The following is a 27,307-nucleotide window of genomic DNA, read 5'->3' as shown; positions in this document are numbered from 1 at the left end:
GAAAGAAAGAAAGAAAGAAAGAAAGAAAGAAAGAAAGAAAGAAAGAAGAAAGAAAAAGAAAGGGGAGGGAGGGAGGGAGGGAGGGAGGGAAGGAGGGGAGGGAGGGAGGAAGGAAGGAAGGAAGGAAGGAAGGAAGGAAGGAAGGAAGGAAGGAAGGAAGGAAGGAAGGAAGGAAGGGAGGGAGGGAGGGAGGGAGGGAGGGAGGGAGGAAGGAAGGAAGGAAGGAAGGAAGGAAGGAAGGAAGGAAGGAAGGAAGGAAGGAAGGAAGGAAGGAAGGAAGGAAGGAAGGAGAAAGAAGAAAGAAAGAAAGAAAAAAGAAAGAAAGAAAGAAAGAAAGAAAGAAAGAAAGAAAGAAAGAAAGAAAGAAAGAAAGAAAGAAAGAAAGAAAGAAAGAAAGAAAAGGAGAGAGAAACATCAATTTATTGTTCCACCCATTTATGCATTCATTGGTTACTTCCTGTATGTGCCCTGACCGCTTTCTAACCCACAACTTTGGCATATAGGGATGATGCTCTAACAAACTGTGCTACTCAGCCATGGCAACAGTTCATACATAAGTTTTAAATTGCATACCATTCTGTGTAGTGTGATGAAATCTTGTGCTGTTCAGTCTGTCGCACCCTGGGTGTAAATCATCCCTTTGTCCAGAGTCTCCACTCTGTATATACTCTCTCCCATTAGTAGCATAACAGCCATCTAGATTATCAGAACATTAATAAGAAAAAGAAAAAGCCCAGCTGGCATGGCTCAGCATTTGAGCATCGACCTACAACCCAGGAGATTGCGGTTCGACTCCTGGTCAGGACACATGCCTGGGTTGCAGGCTTGATCCCCAGCAGGGGGTGTGCAGGAAGCAGCAGGTCAATGACTCTCATATCACTGATGTTTCTATTTCTCTCTCTCCATCTCCCTCTCTCTGAAATCAATAAAAATATATTTTTAAAAAAGAGAAGGGGTGAGAGACCACATTCACGTTTTATTTCTGTAATAATTGTACTATTTTATTATCAGTTATTGTTGCTAATTTTTTACTGTGCCTAATTTATACATTAAACCTTATCATAGGTATGTATGGATAGGAAAAACAGGATATACACTCATATATGGTTCTGCACTATCTGTGGTTTCACACATCCACTAGGGGGCTTGAATCCTCCATGGATAAGGGGGAGCTACTATACACAAAAAATGGGTTGAACAGAAAGTAGAGTAGAAGTGTCTAGAGGGTGCTCGGAGGGTATTGTTGAATGGATATAGAGTTTCTGTTTGAGATGATAAAAAAGTTCTAGATAAAGATAATGGTGATGGTCTCACAACATGTGAATGTAATTAATGCTGGTAAAATGTACAATTAAAATTTGTTAAAATGGTAAATTTATGTAGTATACAGTTTACTACAATAAAGTTTATATATATATATATGTAACTTATTAGGTACATTATATACATTATATATATATATATGTATAATTTCTATTAAACTAAAAGTTTTTCAAAAAATGGTTGAGATCTGTGGATCACAGGTGCTAAGTGGTGAAAAATTTGGCAGCTGCTCATATGAAAGGAATGGGAATTGCAAAAGGGAAATGTCAAAGGAGGAAGTGGTGCAGCAAATGCTTACAAGTGAATACAGAGGAACTAACAGTATGTGACTCCTTTTTGTACCCCTGGAAGAGTCCAAGCTAAAATAACTACAGGAACCTTCTCCCATCAGAAATATTTAAGAAAATAATTTACAATTGATTAAATATGGCTTGAGAAAAATGTAAGCACTTTGGCAATAGACAGTGCTTGTAACATTCTAATGTATAAACCTTGCTTTTAAAAGAATAAATTGAAATTTATAATGACAGTACTAGATGTCTCTGCAACAGGAGTAGTTTCTTAACACAATTTGGTTGGTTTCAGGCTAGCATGAAAGGATCCCATGAGTTCCTATTATGTTTGATTCAGGTCTCACATTCTATATAGTATTTACAATTATAGCTATTGTCATATGTTAAAGCATCAATGAATTAAGCATGGTTTGACAAGAACTGAGAAGACAGTGCTTCTATACAATTGTCAAAACATTAGATTTCTGTCCCCAAAATACAATTGGCAATGTATGCATCTGATATGGCTCAATGAGTGAAAAAAAAAAAAAAATGAGATGTGAACACACAAAATAAGGAGAAATAGGAAGATTACCTGGCAAAAAAATACTGAACGAGATTTTAAAACATATGGTAAACATATGGTAAAGAAATAGTATCCTTTTACTCAAATAGAATTTTCATTCGGATGGCCCTCATACCAGTTGATAACTCCTAAGAGCTTTAAGAGACGTTTTCTTTGAGGAAAATGAGGAGTTTTTCCTCTGTGGCTTTACCATGGAAACTTAGCCAGAGGCTGCTCAGGGCTCATAAATACCAAACATATGCAGGGACAACATTGTCTCCCTAAATGAGCTATAGAAGTTTGTCAAGGACAGGATTGCTTAACAGAAAACTTCCATACTACAAGTGCCAACTTACCCAAGTGCTTATGGATACCAGCTATAAAATATGTCAGTATAAAACTGACAGTGCTAGTGGAGGGGTTCAGAGCAATCATTCAGACATGATGATATTGGACACAGGGCATTTGAAGATTGATGTAATGAATGTGACTAGACCAAATTGGGAGAAGATTTCACAGCTTCCCCCTTTTCAATGGCACAATTCTGAAGGTGCCAAAAGGGAATCTTGACTGCCTGCAATCCTGGACAAATGGTGCTGAAAATACAGGATGGGAACTGGGAAAATCTTATTTGTATTTCTCCTTTATGCTTGTCATTAGCATCTGCTTCTTCTCCTCCTCACCATTATCCTTATATGAAGCAGGGATACCATCTTGAGTTCAGGGTGCTCCTACTCTTGCTTTACCACCTCCCAACTCCCTGCCCCCTCAAAGTGGTGATCACAGTTGTGGCAACCTGGCTCCTCCCAATTCTATTATTCTTACCCCATAATATTATTCTCACTTAGATTTCATATCTCCTAAAATACCCTTGAAATATAAGGACAAAAGTTATATTGGAAATTTGTGCTCACATAATCCTATTATAGAATTTTACTAGTGTTATTTCATAGATATACTATGTGCCCCCAGTTACAGATCATGTGTTGCTGCAATGCAACAAACTGAAGGCTTGCATATTAGGTTGATTTGCTGCACCCTTTCTTATAATGGAGCATAGCGTGGAAGACTCTTCAAGAAAGTCCTTTTCATTCTTCCCTTCTTGTTTAGTTGAGTAGCTATTTCTAGGTTTGCCAGCCACTCTCCTAATCATTGCCACCTCTGTCAGTATCGGTAAAGAGCAAAAATCCAACACTTTCGTCTGCTCTTCTTGAATAGCTTTCAACCCTTCCTTCATTGTCACTATCCAAAATGTTAAACTACTAAAACACAGGTCTTCTGACTCACAGCTGGATGTGCGTAACCCATCCTAGAAGCCTGTGCTTTTAAATTATTTAGACCTGCTAGAGAAGTCTGAATCTGTTTCATCTTTACCTTGTCTTTTATAATACTAATTTTTTATCTTACGGTATTTCTATTAGTCCTCATGGGCATGCTTATGGACTAATATAGCCTTAGAAATCACCTTCTGGCATTGAAAATTCTGCCTTGGGGCTTCTAAAGCACTGGGAAATCTGCAGGGACCCTCTCCTCCAGGCCAGTTGAGTCGATTCTCTGGATCTTTAGAAGGATAAGAAACCCACCCTGACATTAATTCCCTTCACTGGGTACACTGGTGCTGCATTCTGGCAATTGAATGTTACATGTGGATTTTAGTTTATGTTATTTAAAGTATACACTTCAATACTATCAGAATGCACTGCCTTTCACTGTGAGTGTGAAGGTTATGTATTAAGTTAAAAATGACCTGTGTTATAGCAATAAAACTACACATACATTTTAGTATGATGCTATTGAGACAGAAACATTGCAGTGTGGTGCCAACATGCTGGCAAGGGGTGTCAGAGGCCCTGCACCTCAGCTATCTGACCTTGTGTCTTGCTTGATGATACAAAAACTTCAATACAAATATCAAATTTCTCCTATTCTTACCATACCCACTTAAAATATTCTTTGAAAAAGCAGAAATTTTCTGAGTTTTATGTTAGTTTTTTTTTCATCTTCCAATGTGGCTTGATATAAAAATTCTGATCTCATAGAAACAAAGAAACCATTTTTAGGAAGAATACACTTGTTTGTGGCTTTTTCAAAAATTTGAAGAGCTAGCTCAGTCTGTGTGGCTCAGCGGTTGAGCACTGACCTATGATCCAGGAGATCGAAGTTTAATTACTGGGAAGGGCATACGCACGGATTGCAGGCTCAGCCTCCAGTGGGCGACATGCAGGAAGCATCCAATCAATGACTCTCTCATCATTGAAGTTTCTATCTCTCTCTCCCTCTCCCTTCCTCTCTCTGAAATCAATAAATATACGTTAAAAAAAATTTGAAGAAATATATTGCCCAAGTATAAAACATGACTATGTCCCTCCTGCTGGAGCCACACGTGGGCTTCTGGGGATGACCTGGCTTTGTAGGCAAGAGCTCTTGTCGCCCATCACACTCATGTCCTAGCAAAGCTAAGCTCACTCAAACAGTATGACCTGCAAACATTGGAAGAACTGCACCCATTGCTCATGTGCATGAGTGACTACACAGACCTCTGCTAGAATTTTCTACAATATATCAGAATAAAACAAAATAAGTTAACTGGACATTGCATATTAAAATGATGACTAAGCATTTGAGAATTTGCCATTATATACTGTTAAGAGGGGAAGAATGGTTGCAAAACAGTATGTATTATACAATTCCGTTTTTATTTTAAAATACACATGGAAAAAAGACTACAAGTAGGTATGGCAAAATGTTTCCTAGGTTTGGCTGGTGTCATTACAATGATATAAAAGTTATTATTACATTCTTCCAGTGTTTCTTTATGACAGTAAATGCAAATACAATATATATTCTTATTAATCCCAATTTTTAAATAAAAGGTAACTTACTATATTTTAACTAAATTATTCTGTGTAAATACAAGGGAGGCCTAAACCTCAGGAGCTTTCAAGACACACTTTTCTTGCTCACTCACTTGGTATGTGGGCTACTCTACAGCTCCTCTCCTGGATGCAGGTAGGCTTCCTAGGTCTCCTTTTCCTGGGAATGAGGCCAAAGGAGTGGCTGCTAACTGGGATATGCTCTTCTTATGGTACAGGGCAAGACTAAGAGGGCTAGTGTCAATTCACTATGCTTCAGGAAGCTCAGACATGACATGCATCACATTATTCCACTGGCTGCAACATATCACATGGCTAAGCCCAACATGAAGAATGTATAATCTTCTTATTGTAGAACAATGTTTTGCACTCTCTTCTTCACTTAACATGGCCTGAAGAGACACTTATTTGAATGTACATAAAACTTCTTTACTTTTAAAATACCTACATGGTACTTCATCTTGTGGCTATGCTGTAGTTTACATAACTAGTCCCTGTTCATGGAAATATGGGTTGTTCCTAATCTTTTACAATGTCAAATAATGTTGAAATGAATAAACTTATCCATATGTCAATTCATATGTTAGCAAGTGTGTAGTAAAATTAAGGCTAAGGTACCCTAAGGAAAAGATACAGTATGCAATGGCTTAAGGTTATTTCCTTCACGCAAGAGTCCTAAGGATGGAGTGAAGGAAGTTCGGTTTGGTGATAGTTTGTTCTTTATGATCGTTAAAGGTATCTTAGTATATTGTAGCTGCTATAACAAACTGCCACAGACTGAGTGACTTAAGAACAAACATTTATTTTTCACAGTTTTGGAGTTTAGGAAATCCAAGTTCAGCTTCTTGGCTCATAGACAACCGTCTTTATCCTCTGTCCTTAAATGGCAGAGGAAGGTGACAGAGGTCTCTGGGGTCCCTTTTATAAAGGCACTAATTCCATTTATGAGGGCCCAAACTTCATGACCTAATCACCTCCCAAAAGTCCCACCTCCTAATACCATTATAATGGGCATTAAGATTTCAACATGTCAGTTTTAAGGGGACACAAATCATTCACAAGAGGCTAGGTTCCCTCCATCTCACTTTCTTCGCTTTCTCAATATCTTAGTCTGCATGATTGAAACTGGATCATGGACACATTCATATTTCAGGTCACAGGAAGGAAAAGGGAACTCATAGAAAAGCACATGCCCAACATATGAGGACACAGACCAAGAAGCAGCAAACTTTCCTCCAGTCATGTTCCACTGCAAAGACTTGGTGACATAGCTAACACTAGCTGCAAAGAAGGATGGGAAAATTCAGTGTCTAACTGGAAAACCACATGCCAACCCCAATTCTGTCATGGTGGTAGAAGGCAAGAACAGGAATGTCTGTAAGATGAATTCCTAGAAACAGAATAATTGGGTCAAAGGATAAATACATTTGTAATTTCAGAAGACAATACTAAATTGCATTCTATAGGAGATGAAACATTTAGTACTTCCACCAGAACGTGTGAGAGTATGTCTCTTGTCTTCCCAGACATGACAAGAGGGTGTGTTGTTAAACTTGAAGATTTTTTACTAATTTGAAAATAAAAAAGTATCTCAGTTTAGTTTTGACTTGAGTCTTCCTTATTTTGAATGTGATTGAGCATCAGTTTTACATGTTTAAGGGACATTTACATTTCTTTTTCTAAGAACTGTCTGTTCTGATCCCTTGACTATTTTTCTATTGGATTATTAGTTATTTGCCTGTGATATGAGTTGCAAGTATTTTCCCCCCAGCTCGTTATTTCTCCTTTCACTTTGCACATAATGTATGTGCTGTCTTTTTATCATAATCAGAATGCCCTTCTATTCCTCCACTCTAGTGCCTAAAGATATTTTGAATCCCTAAACAGGCAGGGCTTCCAGGTGTCTAATGGGTAGAAGCTAGGGATACCCTTAGACATTCTACAATGCACAGGAAAGAATCCTACAATAAGGAATTATTAAGTCCAGTGCCAGGTGCTGAGGTGGAGAAACAGTGGCTTAAAGAAATCAGCTCATGTTTTTTCAAATAAATTAAAACATTTTATATTTTATATTTAAATCTTTGATCCATTTAAAAGGTATCCTAATCAACAGTATAAAATATGGATTCAAGTTAATCTTTTTCCAGATGACTTTCCAGTTGTAACATCAGTTATTACTCTATGTATTCGTTATCTATTGCTGGGTAACAATATACTGCAAAACTTAGCAGCTTGAAACATAAACATTATGTCACACAATGTCTGGGGGTTAGAAATGTGAGAATGACTTATCTTGGTGGTTCTAGTTCAGTATTGCTCATAAAGTTACAGTTAAGTCAATGGCCAGGAACGCAGACATTTGAAAGATCAAAGATCTGCTTCCAAAGTCATTCCCATGGCTGTTGGCCTGCTTTAGTTTTTCATTGATTGTTGGCTGGAGGTGTGTCCAGTTTATGTGGGCCTCGCCACGAGGCACTTGAGTGTCCTCATGATATGGTGTCTAGCTTCCCTCAGAGAAAGTGATCCAAAACAGAAAGAAAGCACCCAAGACTTTTGTTTTTTAATAGGATAATCTTGGAAGTAACGTGTGACCGCATCTGCAATATTATATTTATTAGAAGCAAGTCACTAAGTCCAGTCCTCATTCACCGGCAGGAGAATTAAGCTCCTTATCTTGAATTGAGGAATATAAAAGAATTTGTGGACATATTTTTAAAACTGCCATACTCTGCTTACTTGAGAGTACTCCTTTATCATATACTTATTTCTCATGTGCATTGGGCTAATTTTTATCATTGATGTAGGTTGCTTCTGACAACTTTTTAAAATCATGTTTTGCCCATGATTTGTATTAAAGGACTTGTTCACATTCACAAACTATTTTATGTGCTTCTACTAGCCTGGAGGATCAAATGAGAGTGTGGATATGAAAGCATTTTGTATAAGAAAGAAATAAGCTACTATATGTTTTATTACTATTATTATGTAAAAATATAGCCAAAAATTCTATATTATATTTCTTATTTGATATACTAAAATTGGTTCTTGGATACAGTTGGAATGTAAGTTGTGGGCCAGTTGTGGAATTTTCCATAATATTTCCTGTGGACACAAACAAACCAAAACTTAAATCAGGAAACAAAAATAAAATATGTCAACTAGTTTATATTCACTGAGTCTTATCTGCCACTTCTAGGAGTGTCAGTTTATCTTTTATGTTGTTATTTGGGCAATCACAGTTATTGGAGGTATGTTTAAATATGTGTGCCTATGTATGGATATGAAAAGAGGAAGGTGTGACCCTCACATGAAAAAGCACCAGCAGCGTTGCTAGAGATATGTTGTATAATGTGAGATGTGCTGCACTGAACCACTTTGCCTAATAAATTCTGCCTTTAGAGTCCTTTGATTCTTGTGGTGCTTTTTCTTTTTAATTGCAGAGGTCTCTTTAGATATAAATAATCCTGGAACCGGCAATACTTCAATCCTATTGATAATTGAAGCCTAGTTGAGGAGAAGAGAAAGGACAAAAGATAAGATATGAGCTTAGACATGGGCAAGAAACTAGGAAAGGAGGAAACAGAAATTAGAAATAAAGACAAATTTTGTTTATAATAGGCATTCATCACAGTTATTAATGCCTTTGGATTTTTTAAATATGAGATCTCCAACTGGCAGTTTACATTGTTGGATCCAACCCATGTATATAATGTGTCTGCGCAAGCTTATATTCAAAAATTTATCAAAAACTGCTAGCTTTTCTTGAAAGAACCAGAGTATCTCTCCATACTGGGCCTCTGTGTAGCAACTGTGACCTTCAGATGGGATAAGAACTGCCCAGTTCACTACAGTCTTCCCTGGTAGCCTCCTTGGCAGTCTTTAGAATGCTCATCAGGAAGATATGTACAGGAGATTGTATTTACTAGTTATTTGTTTATGCATTTATTCATTTACTTATTTTTATTTATCCTTATTGTTGAGAGTTTTACAGGTGTCCCCTTTTACCACCTCCCTCGACCTCCTCCTACCTCCCCTCCCCAGGCTTTCACCGTACCACTGTATGTGTCCCTGGGTTATGCATATATACAAATAAGTTCTTTGGTTTATCTCTTCCCTCTCCCCACCTCATCCTTATCCCTCTGTTATATGTCAGTCTGTTCCATGCTTCAATGTCTCTGGGTCAATTCTGTTCATCAGTTTATTTTGTTTATTAGATTCCACATAAAAGTGAGTTCATGTGAATTTCTCTTTCTCTGCCTGGGATATTTCACTTAGCATAATACTAGGTCTCTCCATTTTGAAAGATTATATTTTTCTAGGAATTTGACCATTTGTCCAGGTTCTCCAGTTTGCTGGCATAGAGTTGTTCAGAGTATTTGCTTATAATCCTTTGCACTTCTGTTGGGTCAGTTGTTACTTCACCTCTTTCATTTCTGATTTTATTTATTTGGGTCCTCGCTTTGTTTCTTGATGAGTCTGGCTAAAGGTTCATCAATGTTGTTTATCTTTTCAAAGAACCACTTCTTGGATTCATTGATCTTTTGTATTGTTTTTTAGTATCTACATCATTTATTTCTGCTCTGAACTTTATTATTTCCTTCTTTCTACTTGTTCTGGGCCTTTCTTGTTGTTCTCTTGCTAACTATTTTAGTTGTTTAGGTGTTAGGTAGTTTATTAGAGCTTTTCTTGTTTCTAGAAGTAGGTCCGTAACGCTATGAATTTCCCTCTCAGTACTATTTTTGTTGTGTCCCATAGATTTTGGTGGTTGTGTGTTCATTTTTGTTTCCAGGAAATATTTTTATTTCTTTCTTGGTTTCATTGATAACTATTTAGCCTCCATGGGTTTGATTGTTTGGGGGTGTTTTTATTGTAGTTCTTTTCAAGTTTCATGCCACTGTTATCCGAGAAGATGTTTGATATGATTTCAATCCTCTTGAACATGTAAAGACTTATTTTGTGACCTAACATGTTGTCTGTCTTTAAGAATGTCACATGTGCACTTGAGAACAATGTATATTCTGCAGCTTTGGGGTGGAATGTTCTGTATATGTCAATTAAATCCATTTAATCTAGTGTGACATTTAAGGTCTCTGTTTCCTTGTTGATTTTTTTGTCTGGAAGATCTATCAAGTGAAGTCAGTTGGGTGTTAAAGTCCCTACTATGACTGTATTACTGTCCATCTCTCCCATAAAGTCCTGTAAGAGATTTTTTATATATTTAGGTGCTACTACAATGGGTACATATGTTTATGAGGGTTATATTAGCATGTTGTATCAATCCCTTTTGTATTATGTAGTGGCCTTCTTTGTTGCTTTTATGGCCTTTGTTTTGAAGTCTGTTTTGTCAGATATAAGTATTGCTACCTCTGTGTTTTTTTCATTTCCATTTGCATGGAAATTTTATTTCCATTACTTCACTTTCAGTCTGTGTGATCTTTTGTTCTGAGGTGGATCTCTTGCAGAGAGCATATACATGGGTCATGTGTTCTTATCCATTCAGCTACCCTATGTCCTTTGATTGGTGCATTTAAGGCATTTACTTTTAAGGTTACAATTGATTGGTACTTATTTGCTGCCATTTTTATTCTTTATGCCTGTGTTCCTCTCTCTCTCTCTGTTTCTTGTTCTTACAACACTCCCTTTAGCATTTCTTGCAGTGCTGGTTTGGTGGTAGTAAACCCTTTTAGCCTTTTCTTTGTCTGTGTAGCTCTTTATTTCACCCTTAATTTATAATGATAGCTTTGGTGGATAGAGTAGTCTTAGATTTAGTCCCTTGCTTTTCATTACTGTATATACTTCATGCCACTCCTTTCTGTCCTGAAGTGTTTCTATTGAGAAATCAGCTGTCAGTCGAATGGGCACTCCCTGGTAGGTAACTTTCTGTCTCACCCTTGCTGCTTTTAAGGTTTTTTCTTTATCTTTAATGTTTGCCATTTTAATTATGTTGTGTCTAGGCATGGGTCTTTTTGGGTTCATCTTGATTGGAACTCTGTTTCTTGGACTTGAGTGACTTTTTCCTTCGCTAGGTTAGGGAAGTTTTCTTTCATTATTTCTTCAAACATTCTTTAATTCTTGCTTAGATTCCTCTCCTTTTGGGACCTGTATGATAGGGATGTTGTTATGTTTTATGTTGTCCCAAAGCTCCCTTAAGCTCTCCTGCTTTTTAACTGTTTTGCCAATTGCTGCTCTGAATGGGTGTTTTTTTTCTACCTTGTCTTCTAATTCGCTGATTCTGTCCTCAGCTTCAACTAGTCTACTTTTAATTCCTTCCAAGGTATTTTTTATATCAGCTATGTCGTTCTTCATTGTTGCTTGATTCATATTCATGGCTTTTATCTCCTTTTTTTATGCTGGTGTTGTTATCATTAAGTTGTTTGAGCATCCTTATAACCATTACTTTGAATTCTTTATCCAACAAATTGCATGCCTTTATTTCATTTAGATCCTTTTCTGATGATTCCTCTTTTTCTTTCATTTGGAGGTTGTTTCTTTGTCTCCCTATGTTTGCTGTCCCTTTGTATTTGTTTTTGTGTATTAGAACAAACTGTTATGGCTCCCAGTCTTTGTTGGGCAGTCTTATGTAGATGGTGTTTTTTGTGACCTAGTGGTGCAGTCTCTTAGATCACCTGAGCTTGGTGCTCTAAGAATGCCACTTGTTTGAGTTAGTTTGGTTCTCCTGTTACAACTGGGTCTTAACTGTTGTTGTCCTGTTCATGGGTGGAGTCTCCACTTAGTCTGGCTGACTGTGAGGCTCTTCTCTGACCACATTGTCCATGAGCTATTGTGGGGGTGCTGACAGAACAGAACAAAATTCAGTAAAATGAAACAAGTAACAAAAGAAATAAAAGAAAAACATATACAAGACCCCAACAACAACAGCAACCACAAAAGAAGAGAGAATTAGGAAAGAGTAAAGAGAGCAAGAATGACAGAAAGAAAGAAGAAGAAAATATGAGGGGACAAAAGGGGGAGAGAGAAAAAGGAATATGAAGGGGCAGAGATGGAAAATAAGAATAAAGAATAGGGGAAGGAAATAGATATAAAAGAAAAGAGGCAGAAAAAAATTTGAAGAGATAATAGAGGAGAAAACAGGTAGACTCAAACTAAGGAAAAGACAAAAGATGGGAAAGCAGGAGAAAATGGAAAAAAAAGAATAGGAACAGGTAAGAAAAAAATTAGATATATAAAAGAAACAATAGAGACTAAAATTATAAAAAATCAATAAAGCAGATAGGTAATGAAGATAAATAAAAAAGGGGGGGGGAGAAAAAAAAGGGAAAATAAAAGAAACAGAAAAGGAAAAAAAAGTGAAGTGACATTTGTCTCAGCAGAATTTAGTGCCTCCTGGGAGCTCTCTTTGGATCCTGCTTTTCTGATGGCTTCGGCTGACTGTTCTGTCTGCCTATTCTGGGCTTCCATGAGGTACTTAGGTGCTAACCATTGTAAGAAACTGTTCTCCTTTGGCCCTCAGCAACCTGTTTAAAGGTCAAGGGATCCACAGTGCGTGTCTGTCACAAACTTAGCTGTGCGAGGTGGGGCTAAGCTGCACTCTAAGGCGGGTTTGTTAGCAGCATCACAGGACTGGGTCAGGAACCTTCCCCAAGTTCCCCAGGTTCTGCCCCTGCCTGCCTTTGCCTGCCAACTGGCAGTCAGTCTTAATCACTGAAAAGTTTGTTTCTGAGAGGGCTTTAGGCGGAATCGAAGTATAGACCTCAGGGTCTCATGTTCCAGGGGCAGTGCTATTCAGAATTCAGGAAAAGTGGTGGGTGTGTTTCCCCATCCCAGAGCTACTCCCCTGGTCCTGTCCCAGAACATTACCCTGCCCTCGACTGGACAGAGATCCTTGTATGCAGTACAGTGGGATAAGCTGAAAACGTGGAGTTTCTATCAGCTATCCCATGTAGGGGAAGCACCCGTCAGGTTCCCATGATAGTGAAGTAGATGGCCTCACCCCTTATCCAATCACTGAGGCTTCCCAAGACTGTTCAAACCCTTAGGCTTGGCCACTGCTGCTATTTCCTCTGCGAAGGTAGAAATGCAGGGTTTGGCAGGAAGGGCTCCTAAGGATGTGGCAGGCCATGTCACCTAGGGCAACATGGTTCCTGGAAGGGGCTATTGCATCTTAGGACAAATGACTGTTTAGGTTTGGGGTGATATGACTGAATGCAGGACTCCCGGCAGCTAGTTTTCCATGTCTCCTCCCAATGCTTTCCACCTGAGCACCTCTGTAGGCACCTCAAGTCTGCACCCCCCCTCCCTCCTCCAGAGCCTCAGGTGAGTAGCTGAAGAAGAAACCCCTGTGGGTTCTGGGTTTTAAAAAAAACCCTGCGGCTTTTTAACTCAGACCGGCTCCAGATTCTCCCTCAGCCAGCCAGCTACTCTGCCACCTTTAGAGGCTGAATGTTCCGTGGACCACTGGTCTTGGCTCTTGTGCTCCAGCCTGTGGAGTGAAGCCTGGGTTCTGGGCCTTGATCTTCTCAGGGAGAAAACCCTCCTGTAGCTGAGAAATCCATACTCCCTCTCGGCCTGCTGCCTGTGGAAGCTGGGGCAGCCCCACTTGAGACCTTGCCCTTCCTACCAGTCTCCAGGTGTTTTCTGTCCTTTCTTGATATGTCTCCTCCTCAGCTGGACCTCAGTTGGTAATTCTGGGTAAATGTCCCCAATTTTGTTGTGTTTCCAGACTGGCCCTGGGAGGTGCAGGAAAAGTCTGCCTATTCAGCTAACATCTCTCCCTCTCAGGAGGTTGTATTTAAATTGCAGTGACAATTTTCACCATATGAGCCATATTCTCACTTAGTCCACTGCAGCTGACTTACTAAAAGATACTGCCTTTGGATTACAAATAGAAGTTTTTCATGTGTTCTTCTTGGCAGCATCTATTTCAGGGGGGCGCATCTATTTCAGATGTCCTCACTAAAGCTTTTATGTCCACCTCTTTACAGGTTACTTAGCCCCATTCAAAATTTTTATTAAAGATTCTTTGGGTAACATAAGTGAGGGAGCTGCGTTTTTAAGAAATTCTTCAGCAGAGCACATCCAGGAAGGCACTTGCAGCATGTACCCCACCTCCACCCCAAGAGGACCCAAAAAGAGTTGCCCTCACTCCAATCTAGTTCAGCTGCTAGGGAGGGACACAAATTTGCTCATATTATAGAGTGACTAATTACTTCCTGAAGGAGAGCAAAGGAGTCCCAGTTGCCTTATGTGTGAAGAAGTATGTTCACTTGTTCAGGCTCATCTCCCCATCTGCCTAGAATTTGATTCACCACTCCTAAGTTTTGACAGGTCAAGATTTTCATGTATGCTCAGTTTCTCAGCTAAAGTACATTGTGGTTTTTATCTTATACTTTCAGTATAAGATAAAGATCAGACAACAATGACAAAAAAAACAAGTGAGCAGTGAGCACTTAAAATAATTCTAAATGTTATTTGAATGATACATAGACATACTAGAGGTAGTTTCACTGTGGACACACAAATGTGTTTTGTTTTTCTGCTTTCTTTTTATTTTTACCCTATGCACCATCTAGGTATCAACTACTTGTAATAGAAACCCAAAACCGTTGGCTTAACCAAATAGGGATTACTTTTCTTCCTTAGCAAGAAGTCTAATATCACCAATAACCAAATGCCCTATTTTTCTGCTCCCCTATGTTTATCATACAGCTTTGATTCTTGTGTTAGTTGCCTCATGGTCCCAAAAGGTTGCTACATCTTCAGCATCATTTTTGCATTCCAGGCAGGAAGAAAAAGAAAGAAAGGGGCAGTGCTTGTATTGGTAAAGCAAAAATTCACCCAGAAATCTATAACATCTATTCTTACATGTCATTGACAATAACTATGTCATTGAGCCATCCTTGAAGCAAGGAAACCTGGTATAGTATATTAGCTGAGTATATGTCTGCCCTCAGCCATTCTGTGAGTAAATAAAAAGAAGGGGAAGTTGATAAGGGCATGCAACTACAGTGTCTCCCAATTTTTATTAATTTCAGAAAAGCATATAAACATGTTTTGGAAATTATTTATTTTCCTTCACTCTTAATATCCCACTACCTAATACCTCCTTTGAAAGAGAAGAGTCAGCTCAGCTGCTGTGGCTCAGTGGTTGAGTGTCAGGTCACCAGTTAGATTTCTGTTCAGGCACATGCCTGGGTTTTGGGCTGGATGCCCAGTAGGGAGGGTGTAGGAGGTAGCCAATCAATGTTTCTCTCTCCCATCAATGTTTCTATCTCTCTGTCCCTCTCCTTTCCTCTCTCTCTAAAATCAATAGAAATATGTAAAAAAAAAAGAAGAAGAAAGAAAGAAAGAAAGAAGAAAGAAAAAAAGAAAGAGAGAGAGAGAGGAAAGAAAGAAAGAAAGAAAGAAAGAAAGAAAGAAAGAAAGAAAGAAAGAAAGAAAGAAAGAAAGAAAGAAAGAAAGAAAGAAAGAAAGAAAGAAAGAAAGAAAGAAAGAAAGAAAGAAAGAGGAGGGAGGGAGGGAGGGAGGGAGGGAGGGAGGGAGGAAGGAAGGAAGGAAGGAAGGAAGGAAGGAAGGAAGGAAGGAAGGAAGGAAGGAAGGAAGGAAGGAAGGAAGGAAGGAAGGAAAGAAGGAAAGAAGGAAAGAAGGAAAGAAGGAAAGAAGGAAAGAAGGAAAAGAAGAGGTGTCAGTGATCTGTGGAGGTATTGAAAGGAGAGGATTTGGATGCCTATAATGTGGTATGTCTAGTAAGTAAATCTGAAACACCTGGGGATCTGAGCACCTGGGGACGAGAGTCACATGGCAGTGTCTCTGCAGATGTGTAAATGTAGTTGTCTATAGACACATTTCTCAGGCTAGGAACAATTTTGAATTTCTGCATGCTAATTGCCCACCTCAGATTCTCCCAGACATTTCCCTCACCTTCAGTGCAAATCAGTCAAACTCTGAGTTCTTTTTATTATTATTATTATTAGTAGTAGTAGTAGTAGTAGTAGTAGTATTGGACTTTGGGACTACAGCCTTCTGCAGTGTGCAAACACAAGCAAAACAAATATATAACAACAAAAATAAACTCATTTAAAGTAGACTATACTCTAATAATTATTTTCTTGGATATTCAGATAGTTTCTTCTCCTTAAGCAGCAGGGATAGACATGACTATTTGGTATTGCTCATACCATTCATATTAATAATAATAGCATTTGTTGAAGATCTTCAACATATCATAGCTCTGTAAAAAGCAATGCTGATATCCAGATGATGGTCTTCTACTCTAAAAAAAATGTGCAGAGGGGGCATTCAAAATCCCAGTGGGAAATAATAATTTATTTGTAGAAATTCCATGTACTGGCTACATGTAACCAAGAAAACTGGGCCAGTTAAGGGTTTCCTTTGGGCTTTCAGATATTTTCCTAAGGATCAGGTGTGTTTAGTTAAGTCATACATCTAGTCAAACCTCATGGGGGTTGGCCCCCACCTGCATAGTAAACCATCAATATGACTCTATTGACTGGATATTTTGGCAAAGCTAGATGGTGAATGAAGAGATAAAGTATATAGAAGAGACTTCTGGTCAAAAGCATGGAGTGGGTAAACTGAGATTGCCTCTTCTCATGGTCACATCGAATTACAACTAAATTACAGAAAAGTCATCACTGGGAACCACCTGAAGACTAGCTAAATAGAATTCCTATAAGGTCATAAATAAATAATGTTCAGACTGGTAAGAAGAGTGGGGACCAAGCAGGTCCCACACATAAAATGTAGCGGTTAAGAATCAGGAGAAATATCTCATCTGCTGAGGACCCTCCTGAGGAGTAATGAGCTTGCCAGCCTGGAGCACCAGTGCCAGGAAGAGTAGTCCCCATAACATCTGGCTGGGAAAATCAGTGGAGATTTTGTCCCAGAGGGACAAAGGGCTACTGTTAAAGGGCCAGCAAACAAAATCACTTGCTCTAAGCTCCAGACCAGGGGCAGCAGCTAGAAAAGTACCAGAGACCTATGGGGAGGAAATAAATTGACTAACACAGGGTGATGATTGAAGGAATAGATTTTGGGGCAAATCTCACTGGAGACAAAAATACTGGTAAGCACCACAGTTCCCTTATTGAGCTCTTCTGCCAACCAGCCAACCACATGCAGTCAGATACCAAATCTGTGCTCCCAACTGATGTCAGTCACCCAACCCGAGTGATTCCCTGAGACTCTGCTCTGCACAAATCTTTAGTTCAACCTAAGCTTCTTCCAGCAGCTCCTCCACAGGAGGGGCCTGCCTCAGTTGATACTGCAGGCTCACCCAGAAGACCACAAACCACACTCACCCAGGAATATATTAAAAGGATAATACAAATGTATACACCTAGTCTCCAGCTTCAGACTGCACCAGAGCCCCACAGAATCAGGTCAATAACCAACCAACCAACCCAAAGGGCAATACCACAGCCCTGCTAAAGTGATTTCTGCTCCATGAGGTTAACACCTGAACAACTATAGCTATGGCCAGCCATTACAGCCAGTCAGCCTGAGGATAATCTTACCCACTGAAGTGCCAGTAACAACTGAGACCCAACTACAACAGGAGAGCACATATATCCCACACAGTGGACAACACTAGAGCATCTGGCTCAGGTGACAGAAAGACTGTGCCACTGAGCTCCACAAGATGCCTTCTATATAAGGCCACCTTGTATATAAGGGAAACATAGCAGATCTGCTTAATACATATAAACAAATTCAGGGCATCAGTCAAATTGAGGAGACAAAGAAAAAAAAATGTTCCAAATTCAACAACAAGACAAAACTCTGGAGAAAAAAAACTAAAAAAATGGAGCTAGGTAATGTAGCATATACAGAATTTAAGACACAGGTAATAAGGATGTTCAATGAATTTGGAAGTAGAATATATGAACTCAGTGAGAACTTAAGGGGATAGGAAAAATTTTTAAAAAGATGTAAATAACAAAAAAGAATGATTCAGAACAGAAGAATACCATAATTGAAATGAAGAATACATTAGAAGAAATAAAGAGCAGAGTAGATCAAGCACCAGATCAAATCAGCAATTTGGAAGAATAGGTACTGGAAAACACCCAATTAGAACAGCAAATATAAAAATGAACTTAAAAAATAGGGTAGTGTGAGATAACTCTGTAACAAAGTTATCTTTGTTCCAGATAAGCATAAAATCATTTACACCATAGAGTCTCAGAAGGGTAAGATAGGACAAAATGGATTGAAAACCTACTAGAGAACTAATGACTAAAAACTTTCCTAACCTGGTGAAGGAATAAGTAACACAAGTTCAGGAGGAACAGAGAGCCCCAAGCAAAATGAACCCAAAGAGGACCACACCTTGAAACATCATAATTAAAATTCCAAAAATTCATGACAGAGAGACTCTTAAACACAGCAAAAGAAAAGCATTCTATTTCTTACAGAGAAGCTCCCATAAGGCTATCAGCTGATTTTTCATTAGAAACTCTGTAGGCCAGAAGGGAATGGCATGATGAATTCAAGGTAATGAAAAGCAAGGATATGAAACCAACACTAGTCTCTCTAACAAGGCTATCATTCCAAATAGATGGTGAAATAAAGAGCTTCCCAGACAAAAAAAAAAAAAAGCTAAAGAGTTTATCACCACCAAACCAGCATTGCAGGAAATGTTAAAGGAACTGCTGTAATAAGAAGTAGAAATAAATAGAGAGAAACATAGGCATAAAGAATTAAATGGCAATAGATAAGCATCTATCAATAATAATCTTAAATGTAGATGGATTAAATGCTCCAATCAAAAGACATAGAGTAGCAGAATGGATAAGAACACATGATGCAAATATATGCTGTCTACAAGAGACTCACCTCAGAAAAAAGACACACAGGATGAGAGCGAAAGGATGGAAAAAAATCATGCAAATGCAAATGAAAGAAAAGAGGAGGAAGCAATACTCATATCTGACAAAATAGAATTCAAAATGAAGACAATAACGAGACAAGAAAGGTCACTACATAATACTATAGGGATCAATCCAAGAAGAGGATATAACCCTGATAGACATATATGCACACAATATAGAAGCACCTACATTTATAAAAAATCTTCAGCAATACAGTCATAGTAGGAGACTTTAACACCCTACTCACTTCACTGGATAGGTCTTCCAGACAAAAATCAACAAGAGAACAGTGAAACTAAATGACACACAAGATCAGATGGATTAATTGACATTTACAGAATATTTTTCATCCCAAATCTGCAGAATATACACTCTCCTCAAGTGCACACGGGACATTCTCAAAGATAGACTACATGTTAGAACACAAAACAAGTCTCTATAAGTTCAAGAAGATTGAAATCATATCAAGCATCTTCTCAGATGACAATGGCATGAAAATAGAAATGAGCTACAATATAAACACTAAAAATTATTCAAACACATGGAGGTTAAATAGCATTTTATTAAACAATGAATGATTACTAAAGTGATCAAGGAAAAAATAAAAAACTTCCTGGAAAAAATGAAAATGAACACACAACAACCCCAAATCTATGGGAGACAGCAAAAGCAGTCCTGAGAGGGAAGTCCATAGCACTACAGGCCTACATCAAAAAAACAAAAAAAAAATTCTAATGAACTATCTAACCCTATAACTAAAAGAGTTAGAAAAAGAACAATAAAAGCCCAGAGTAAGTAGAAGGAAGAAAATAATCAAGATCAGAGTGGAAATAAATGACATAGAAACTAAAAAAAAAAAAAAAATACAAAAGACCAAGGAAACCAAGAGCTGGTTCTTTGAAAAGATAAACAAGACTGATGAACCTTTAGCCAGACTCATCAAGAAACAGAGAGAACCCAAATAAACAAAATCAGAAACAGAAGAGGTGAAGTAACAACTGACCCAACAGAAATACAAAGGATTGTAAGGAAATACTATGAACAAAAATGTGCTACCTAGCTGGAAAACCTGGATGAAATGCACAAATTCCTGGAAAAATGCAACCTTCCAAAACTCAATGAGGAAGAGTCAGAAAACTGGAATAGGCCTATAACTGCTGGTGAAGTTGAAGCAGTAACCAAAAACTCCCAGCACACAAAAGTCGTGGTCAGGACTGCTTCACAGGGGAGTTTTTTCCAAACATTCAAAGAACTAACACCTATCCTCCTCAAACTATTCCAAAAAAAAAACAAAAGGAAGGAACACTTCCAAGCTCTTTTTATGAGGCCTGCATTGGTCTAATTCCAAAACCAGGCAAAGACATTACCAAAAAAAGAAAATTACAGGCCAATATCCCTGATGAACATAGATGCTAAAATCCTCAACAAACTTTTAGCAAATCTGATCCAGCAATATATTAAAAAGATCATACACCATGACCAAGTGGGATTTACTACAGAGATGCAAGGCTGCTACAATATTCACAAACCAATAAATGTGACACCTCACACAAACAAATTCAAAGACAAAAATCACATGATTATATCAATAGATGCAGAAAAAGCATTAAAAAAAACCCATTACCCATTTTAAAATTTCTCAGCAAAGCAGGAACAGAGGGATCATACCTCAACATAATAGAGGTCATATATGACAAACCTACAGGCAACATCATACTCAATGGGCAAAAACTAAAGCCATTTCCCCTAAGAACAGGAACAAGACAAGGATATTTGCTTTCACCACTCTTATTCAACATAGTACTGGAAGTCCTAACCACAGCAATAAGATGAGAAAAAAACATAAAAGGCATCCAAATTGGAAAGGAGGAAACAAAACTGTCATTATTTGCAGATGACATGCTATTGTACATAGAAATCCTAAAGACTCCACCAAAAAACTACTAGATTTAATAAATGAATTCAGCAAGGTATCAGTATCCAAAATTAACACCCAGAAATTGATGGCATTTTTATATACAAATAATGTACTCTCAGAAATAGAAACTAAAAAAACAACCCCATTTACCACTGCAACAAACAAATTAAGATACTTAGGAATAACCTTAACCAAGAAGGTAAAAGACCTCTACTTGGAAAACTATAGGACACTGCAAAAAGGGATAGAGGAATATGTAAACAAGTGGAAGAATATTTGGTGTTCATGGATTGGAAGAAATAAAATCATTACAATGTCCATATTACCCAAAACACCCTGTAAATTCAATGCAATCGCTATTAAAATACCAATGGCATAATTCACAGATCTAAAACAAACACTTCAAAAATTTATATGGAACTAAAAAGACCCCTAATAGCCATGGCAATTTTGAGAAATAAAAACAAAGTTGGAGGGATCACAATACCAGATATCAAGTTACACTACAAAGCCACTGTAATCAAAACAGCCTGGTACTGACACAAGAACAGACATATAGATCAGTGGAACAGAACAGAGAACCCAGAAATTGACCCAAGCCATTATGCCCAATTAATATTTGACAAAGGAGGCAAGAACATACAATGGAGTAAAGACAATCTCTTCAATAAATCATGTTGGGAAAACTGGACAGATACATGCTAAAAATGAAACTAGACCACCAACTGACACCATACAAAAAATGAACTCAAAATGGATAAAATACTTAAATGTAAGACATGAAACCATAACAATCCTAGAAGAAAATGTAGGCAGCAAAATCTCAGACATCTCTTGTAGCAATATGTTTGAAGATTCATCTCCTAGGGCAGGAGAAACAAAGGAGAAAATAAACAAATGGACTACATCAAAATGAAAAGCTTCTGCACAGCAAAAGAAACCATCAACAAAGTGAAAAGGAGCCCACTGAATGGGAGAACATACTTGCCAATAACACATCTGATAAAGGGTTAATATCCAAAATATATAAGGAACTCATATAACTTAACAAAAGGAAGACAATCCAAATAAAAAATGAACACAAGATCTAAACAGACACTTCTCCAAAGAGGACATACAGATGGCCAAGAGACATATGAAAAAATGCTCAAGGTCACTAATCATCAGAGAGATGCAAATTAAACTGACAATGAGATAGCGCCTCAAACTTGCCAGAATGGCTACCATCAACAAATCAACAAATGACAAGTGATGGCAAGGATGTAGAGAAAAGGGAACCCTAGTACACTGCTGTTGGGAATACAGATTGGTGCAGTCACTATGGAAAACAGTGTGTAGTTTCCTCAAAAAATTAAAAATCAAACTGCCCTTTGAACCAGTGATCCCACTTCTAGGAATCTATTCTAAGAAACCCAAAACACTAATCAGAAAGAACTTATGCACCCCTATGTTCATAGCAGCACAATTTACAATAGCTGATATCTGGAAAAAATCCAAGTGCCCATTAGTAAATGACTGGATAAAAAAAGCTGTGGTATACTTACACTATAGAATACTGTGCAGCTGTAAAGAAGAAGGATCTCTTACCCTTTGGAACAGCATGGATGGAACTGGAGAGTACTATTCTAAATGAAGTAAGTCAGTCAGAGGAAGACAAATATCACATGAGCTCACTCATGTGTGGAATCTAATAAACAAAATAAACTGATGAACAAAATAGATCCAGAGACATGGAAGTATAGAAGAGACTGAGGGATCTCAGTGAGAAGGTGAGGTGGGGGAGTGGGTGGAGAGAGATTAATCAAAGAACCTATATGCATAAATGCATAATCAGACAATGGTATGGGGAAGGCCTGGGAATTGGGCAGATGTGGGGTGGAGGGGATCAATGGGAGAATAAAAAGCAACATCTGTAATACTGTCTACAATAACGATAAATTAAAAAATAAAATCAGTTAAAAGATGTCCTCAGGTGAGGATTAAAAACAAAAAACAAAAGAGAATAAATCTCATTTTGATAAATCAGCATAAAGCTGATGTATATTCTCTTGATCCTCCCCAAAGATCTCCCCTAAAGGCCCAGACTTTAAAACCCCTGAAAACATAGGTCCCAGAATGCTCTCCCTCCAGGGAGCCCACCTGTGCCTTTCCCTCTCCCTCTCCTTCCCCATTCCCCCAGATGTGCATCTTCTAAACTCCAAGGGACCTCAGGAGAGTTGCAGTCAAGGGAGAAATGGGCAGCAGCAGCTCATACTGGGCTAACACCCAGAACCTGTCTCCAAGGCCCTCTTTTCTCTAACTTCACAGTGAGCCAAGGCAGCCCAGCCTAGGCTCTCCTGTTGCTTCTTTTATGCTAAGTCCTTCCTTATTTCACTGTCCTAAGTGTGTTTTTGCTGTGGTCAATAAATTCTTGCTTTGCTGAAAAAAAAAAAAAAATGAAAGAGAAGTGACAACACATACTATTGAAATACAAAGGAGTATAAGAAAATACTGCAAAAAATTCTATGCCAAGAAGTTGGACAACCAGGAAGAAACGGATAAATTTTTAGAAACATAAAGTCTTCCAAGATTGCATCAAGAAGAAGCAGAAAAACAGATTAATAACTACTAACAAAATTGAATCGATAATCAAAGAATTCCCAGCAAACAAAAGTCCTGCACCAGATGGCTTCACAATTGAATTTTGCCAAACATTCAAAGAAAAATTAATATCTACCCCTCTCAAACTATTCTAAAAAGTTGAAGATGAAAGACTCCCAAACTCATTTTATAAGGTTGACATTACCTTGACACAAAAATCAGACAAAGACACTACAAAAATATCCCTCATGAACATAGATGCAAATATCCTCAATAAAATATTAGCAAAGTGCATGCAGGAATATAGTAAAAGGATCATACACAATGATCAAGTGGGATTTATTTCTGAAATGCAAGTTTGGTTCAATATCTGCAAATTAATTTATGTGATATAACACCAAAATAAATTGAAGGATAAAAATCATATGATAATATCAATAGATGCAGAAAAGTCATTTAACAAAATCCAACATCCGTTTAGGATAAAAACTCAGCAAAGTGGTAGTAGAGAAAATAGACCTCAATATAATAAAGGCCACATATCGCAAACCCACAGCTTACACAATACTCAATGGTGAAAAGCTGAAATATTTTTCTTTAAGATGAGGAAAATACAAGGATGTTTGTTTTTCCCACTTTTATTCAACATAGTGTTAGTTCTAACCACTGTAATCAAATAAGAAAAAAATAAATAAAAGTCATCTGAATTGAAAAGGAAAAAATAAAACTGATATTATTTCCAGATGAGACGATAATATGAAGAGAGAACTATGAAGGGAACCAATGACAAACTATCAGAAAGAGAAATTAAGAAAACAATTACATTTACAATTGCATTAGAAGGAATAAAATACCTAGAAATAAATTTAACCAAGGAGGTAAAACACTATACTCAAAAAGTTTAAGACACCAAAGTAAAAAATTGGAAACACAAATAAATGGAAGCATATACCATGCTCATGTATATAAATAATTAATATCATTAAAATGTCCATATTATCCAAAGCATTCTGCAGATTCAAAGAAATCCCTATAAAAAATCCAATGGCATTTTTTCACAGAACTCGAACAAATAATTCTAAAATTTATGCTGAACTACAAAAGACCCCAATTGCCAAAGCAGTATTGAGAATGAAGAATAATGTTAGAGTTTCCATGCTACACGGTGTCGAACCATACTTTAAGGCTGTAGTAATTAAAACAGCAGGTAATGGCATAAAAACAGACACATAGGTCAATGGAAGAAAATAAAAGACCAGAAATAAACCCATGCCTATATGGCCAATTAATGTATGACAAAGCAGGCAATAATATCCAATGGGGTAAAGACTAAATGATGTTGGAAATATTGGACAGATACATGCAAAAAATAACACTGGATCACTTTCTCACACCATATACAAAAATAAAATCAAAATGGGTTAAAGACTAAATGTAATAACCTGAAATCATAGAACTCCTAGAAGAAGCATACTCAGTAAAGTCTGTGACATTGCTCTTAGTAATAATTTTTGGATATATCTTCTCAGGTAAGGGAAACAAAAGGAAAAATAAACAAATGGAACTATATCAAACTAAAAAATTTCACTTAGTAAAGGAAACCATCAACAAAATAAAAATTATGAATCTACTGAATTAAAGAAGATATTTGCCAATGATACACCTGATAAGCAGTTAATATCCAAAATATATATGGAATTCATAAAACTTAACACCAATAAAAACTAAAGATCCAATTAAAAAATGGGCAGAGGACCTGAATATATATTTCTCCAAAGAAGACATACAGATGGACTATAGACATATGAAAACATGCTCAACATATTAATCATCAGGGAAACGCAAATTAAAACCACAATATCACCTGACATATGTCAGAATGGCTATCATTAATAAATGAACAACCAAGTGTTAGTGAGGATGCGGAGGAAAGGAAGCCCTATTGACTGTTGGTGGGATAGCACACTGGTGCAGCCACTATCAAAAGACAATATGAAGTTTCCTCAAAAAATGAAAAATAGAACTACCATATGACCCAGAAATTCCACTGGTGGGTATTTATTTGAAGAACACCAAAACACTAATTAGAAAACACCAATGATGCACCGCTTTGTTCATTGCAGAATTATTTTCAATAGCCAAGGGATAAAAGCAACTTAAGTTTCCATTAGTAGATAAATGGATAAAGAAGAGGTCCTTATATTCAATGGAATATTAGTCATAAGAGGGATTGAAATCTTGTCATTTATGGTAATATAGATGGACCTAAAGGGTATTATTCTAAGGGAAATCAATCAGACAGAGAAAAAAAATACCATATGATTATATAAATATCTAATCACTGTGTTGTACACCTGAAACTTATGTAATATTGTATGTTAACTATAATTGGAAAGTAAATTAATAAAATAATAATTTTTTTAAGATAGAATTAATGACAAAAAAAGATATTGTGTATGTATAGGTGGATGCTTGAGAAGGCAGATGAAGGGGAACCAGAGGTATCCATTATCCACATTCCAATTAATCCCATGTATAGATGTCTTCTCACTTATAGCTGAGGTTTGGAAATTTTAGTTTGTTATGACCATTAGTACATATTCATTCATAATGGGAAAACTGGGAGCTCTTTTACAGCAGGGTTGGTTATGCATCTTTGAATTCTAATGCTTAACACAAAGTACAAGTACACACTAAATGTACATTGAATAAATGAATAAATAAAAAGGGAAATAAACTTTTGAATTACAGTTGACTTAACTAATGACTATATAAATACATCCAAAATCTGTACAGGATTGAATGAAATGAATATGAAAGATGAGATGTTTTCTCAATAAAGAACAAAGAAAATAAATACAGGAGATGGGGAAGCACTATAAAGTCAGTCATCCTCCCTGACCTTAGGCAAGTTACTTACCTTCCTAAACTTTAGATAGTATATACCTCACAAAACTATTATGAGGGTTAAGTAAAATAATATATTTAAAGCATCAAATACAGCACCTGGCACCTTGTAACTTGTTACTGAGTCTCAGATATTACAAATTTGTTTTGATTCCTCTGGAGACTTTTGAAGAAATTCTGGACCAAGAATCAAGCTGAGGAGTGTCAGGATATCAGTGAGTCTTGTTGTTATGGGACAATGAAAGTCTAGGAAAATTTCAGGGTAAGTGGAATAGGGAAACTGAGGTAGGAAAATTAAAGCTAAAAAGTTTTGCAGGCCACTTGTAGCAGGTCCTTATCTTGAAAACAAAGGGTTAAAACCTCTTCTCACAAAAGAATGCAGGAGAGGAGGAGGAAGGGAAAGGGCTCAACTTTGATCCACAGACTACTTAGCACAAATTATCCTGAAGCTGCTAAAACAGCAGGAAGGAGGGAGAAATAGGGCAGACTGTCTCATCCTACTGTTTAACAGTAGAGCCAGCAGTCTTGGGTTTGTCAAGATAAAGTTGCCAGGTGTTTCTCAGAAATTTTGGAAAAGCCCTAACAAACAAAACGGGGTTCCTTTATGTTAGATTGGAAGTTAGACTTGAGCCACTGGGGTGGAGCCTGCCCTGAGGTCCTGAACATTTTCTTCAGACTGCCCTTCTATGGGTATCCCAGCAGCCAGCAGGTTTGGAACCAGCCTGTCCTTGGCGCAAGCTCAGAGGAAAACGACATGACCTCAATGCAGACCTTACTAGGGCCCTGGACTAATTATAATAAAATTTGCACTGCGGTTTTCCACCCGCCCCCTTGGGTTTATCTGTATTCATTATGGGAAAGGGCATGCGCAGAAGAAATATAGCTATATAACCCTCTTCTGTCAATCATCCCGGAATGCAAACGAAAGTCTCCACCCAGAAAGTCCCTCATTTAAACCATATAACCCAGGAGTTTGGGGTCATTGTCTGGAAACTGGCCTGCTCCTTGCTTGGAGTGTA

This window comes from Miniopterus natalensis, chromosome 10 (genome assembly GCF_054644295.1).
Source record: "Miniopterus natalensis isolate mMinNat1 chromosome 10, mMinNat1.hap1, whole genome shotgun sequence".
Lineage (NCBI taxonomy): Eukaryota > Metazoa > Chordata > Mammalia > Chiroptera > Miniopteridae > Miniopterus > Miniopterus natalensis.
Note: the sequence above shows the minus strand (reverse complement) of the source record.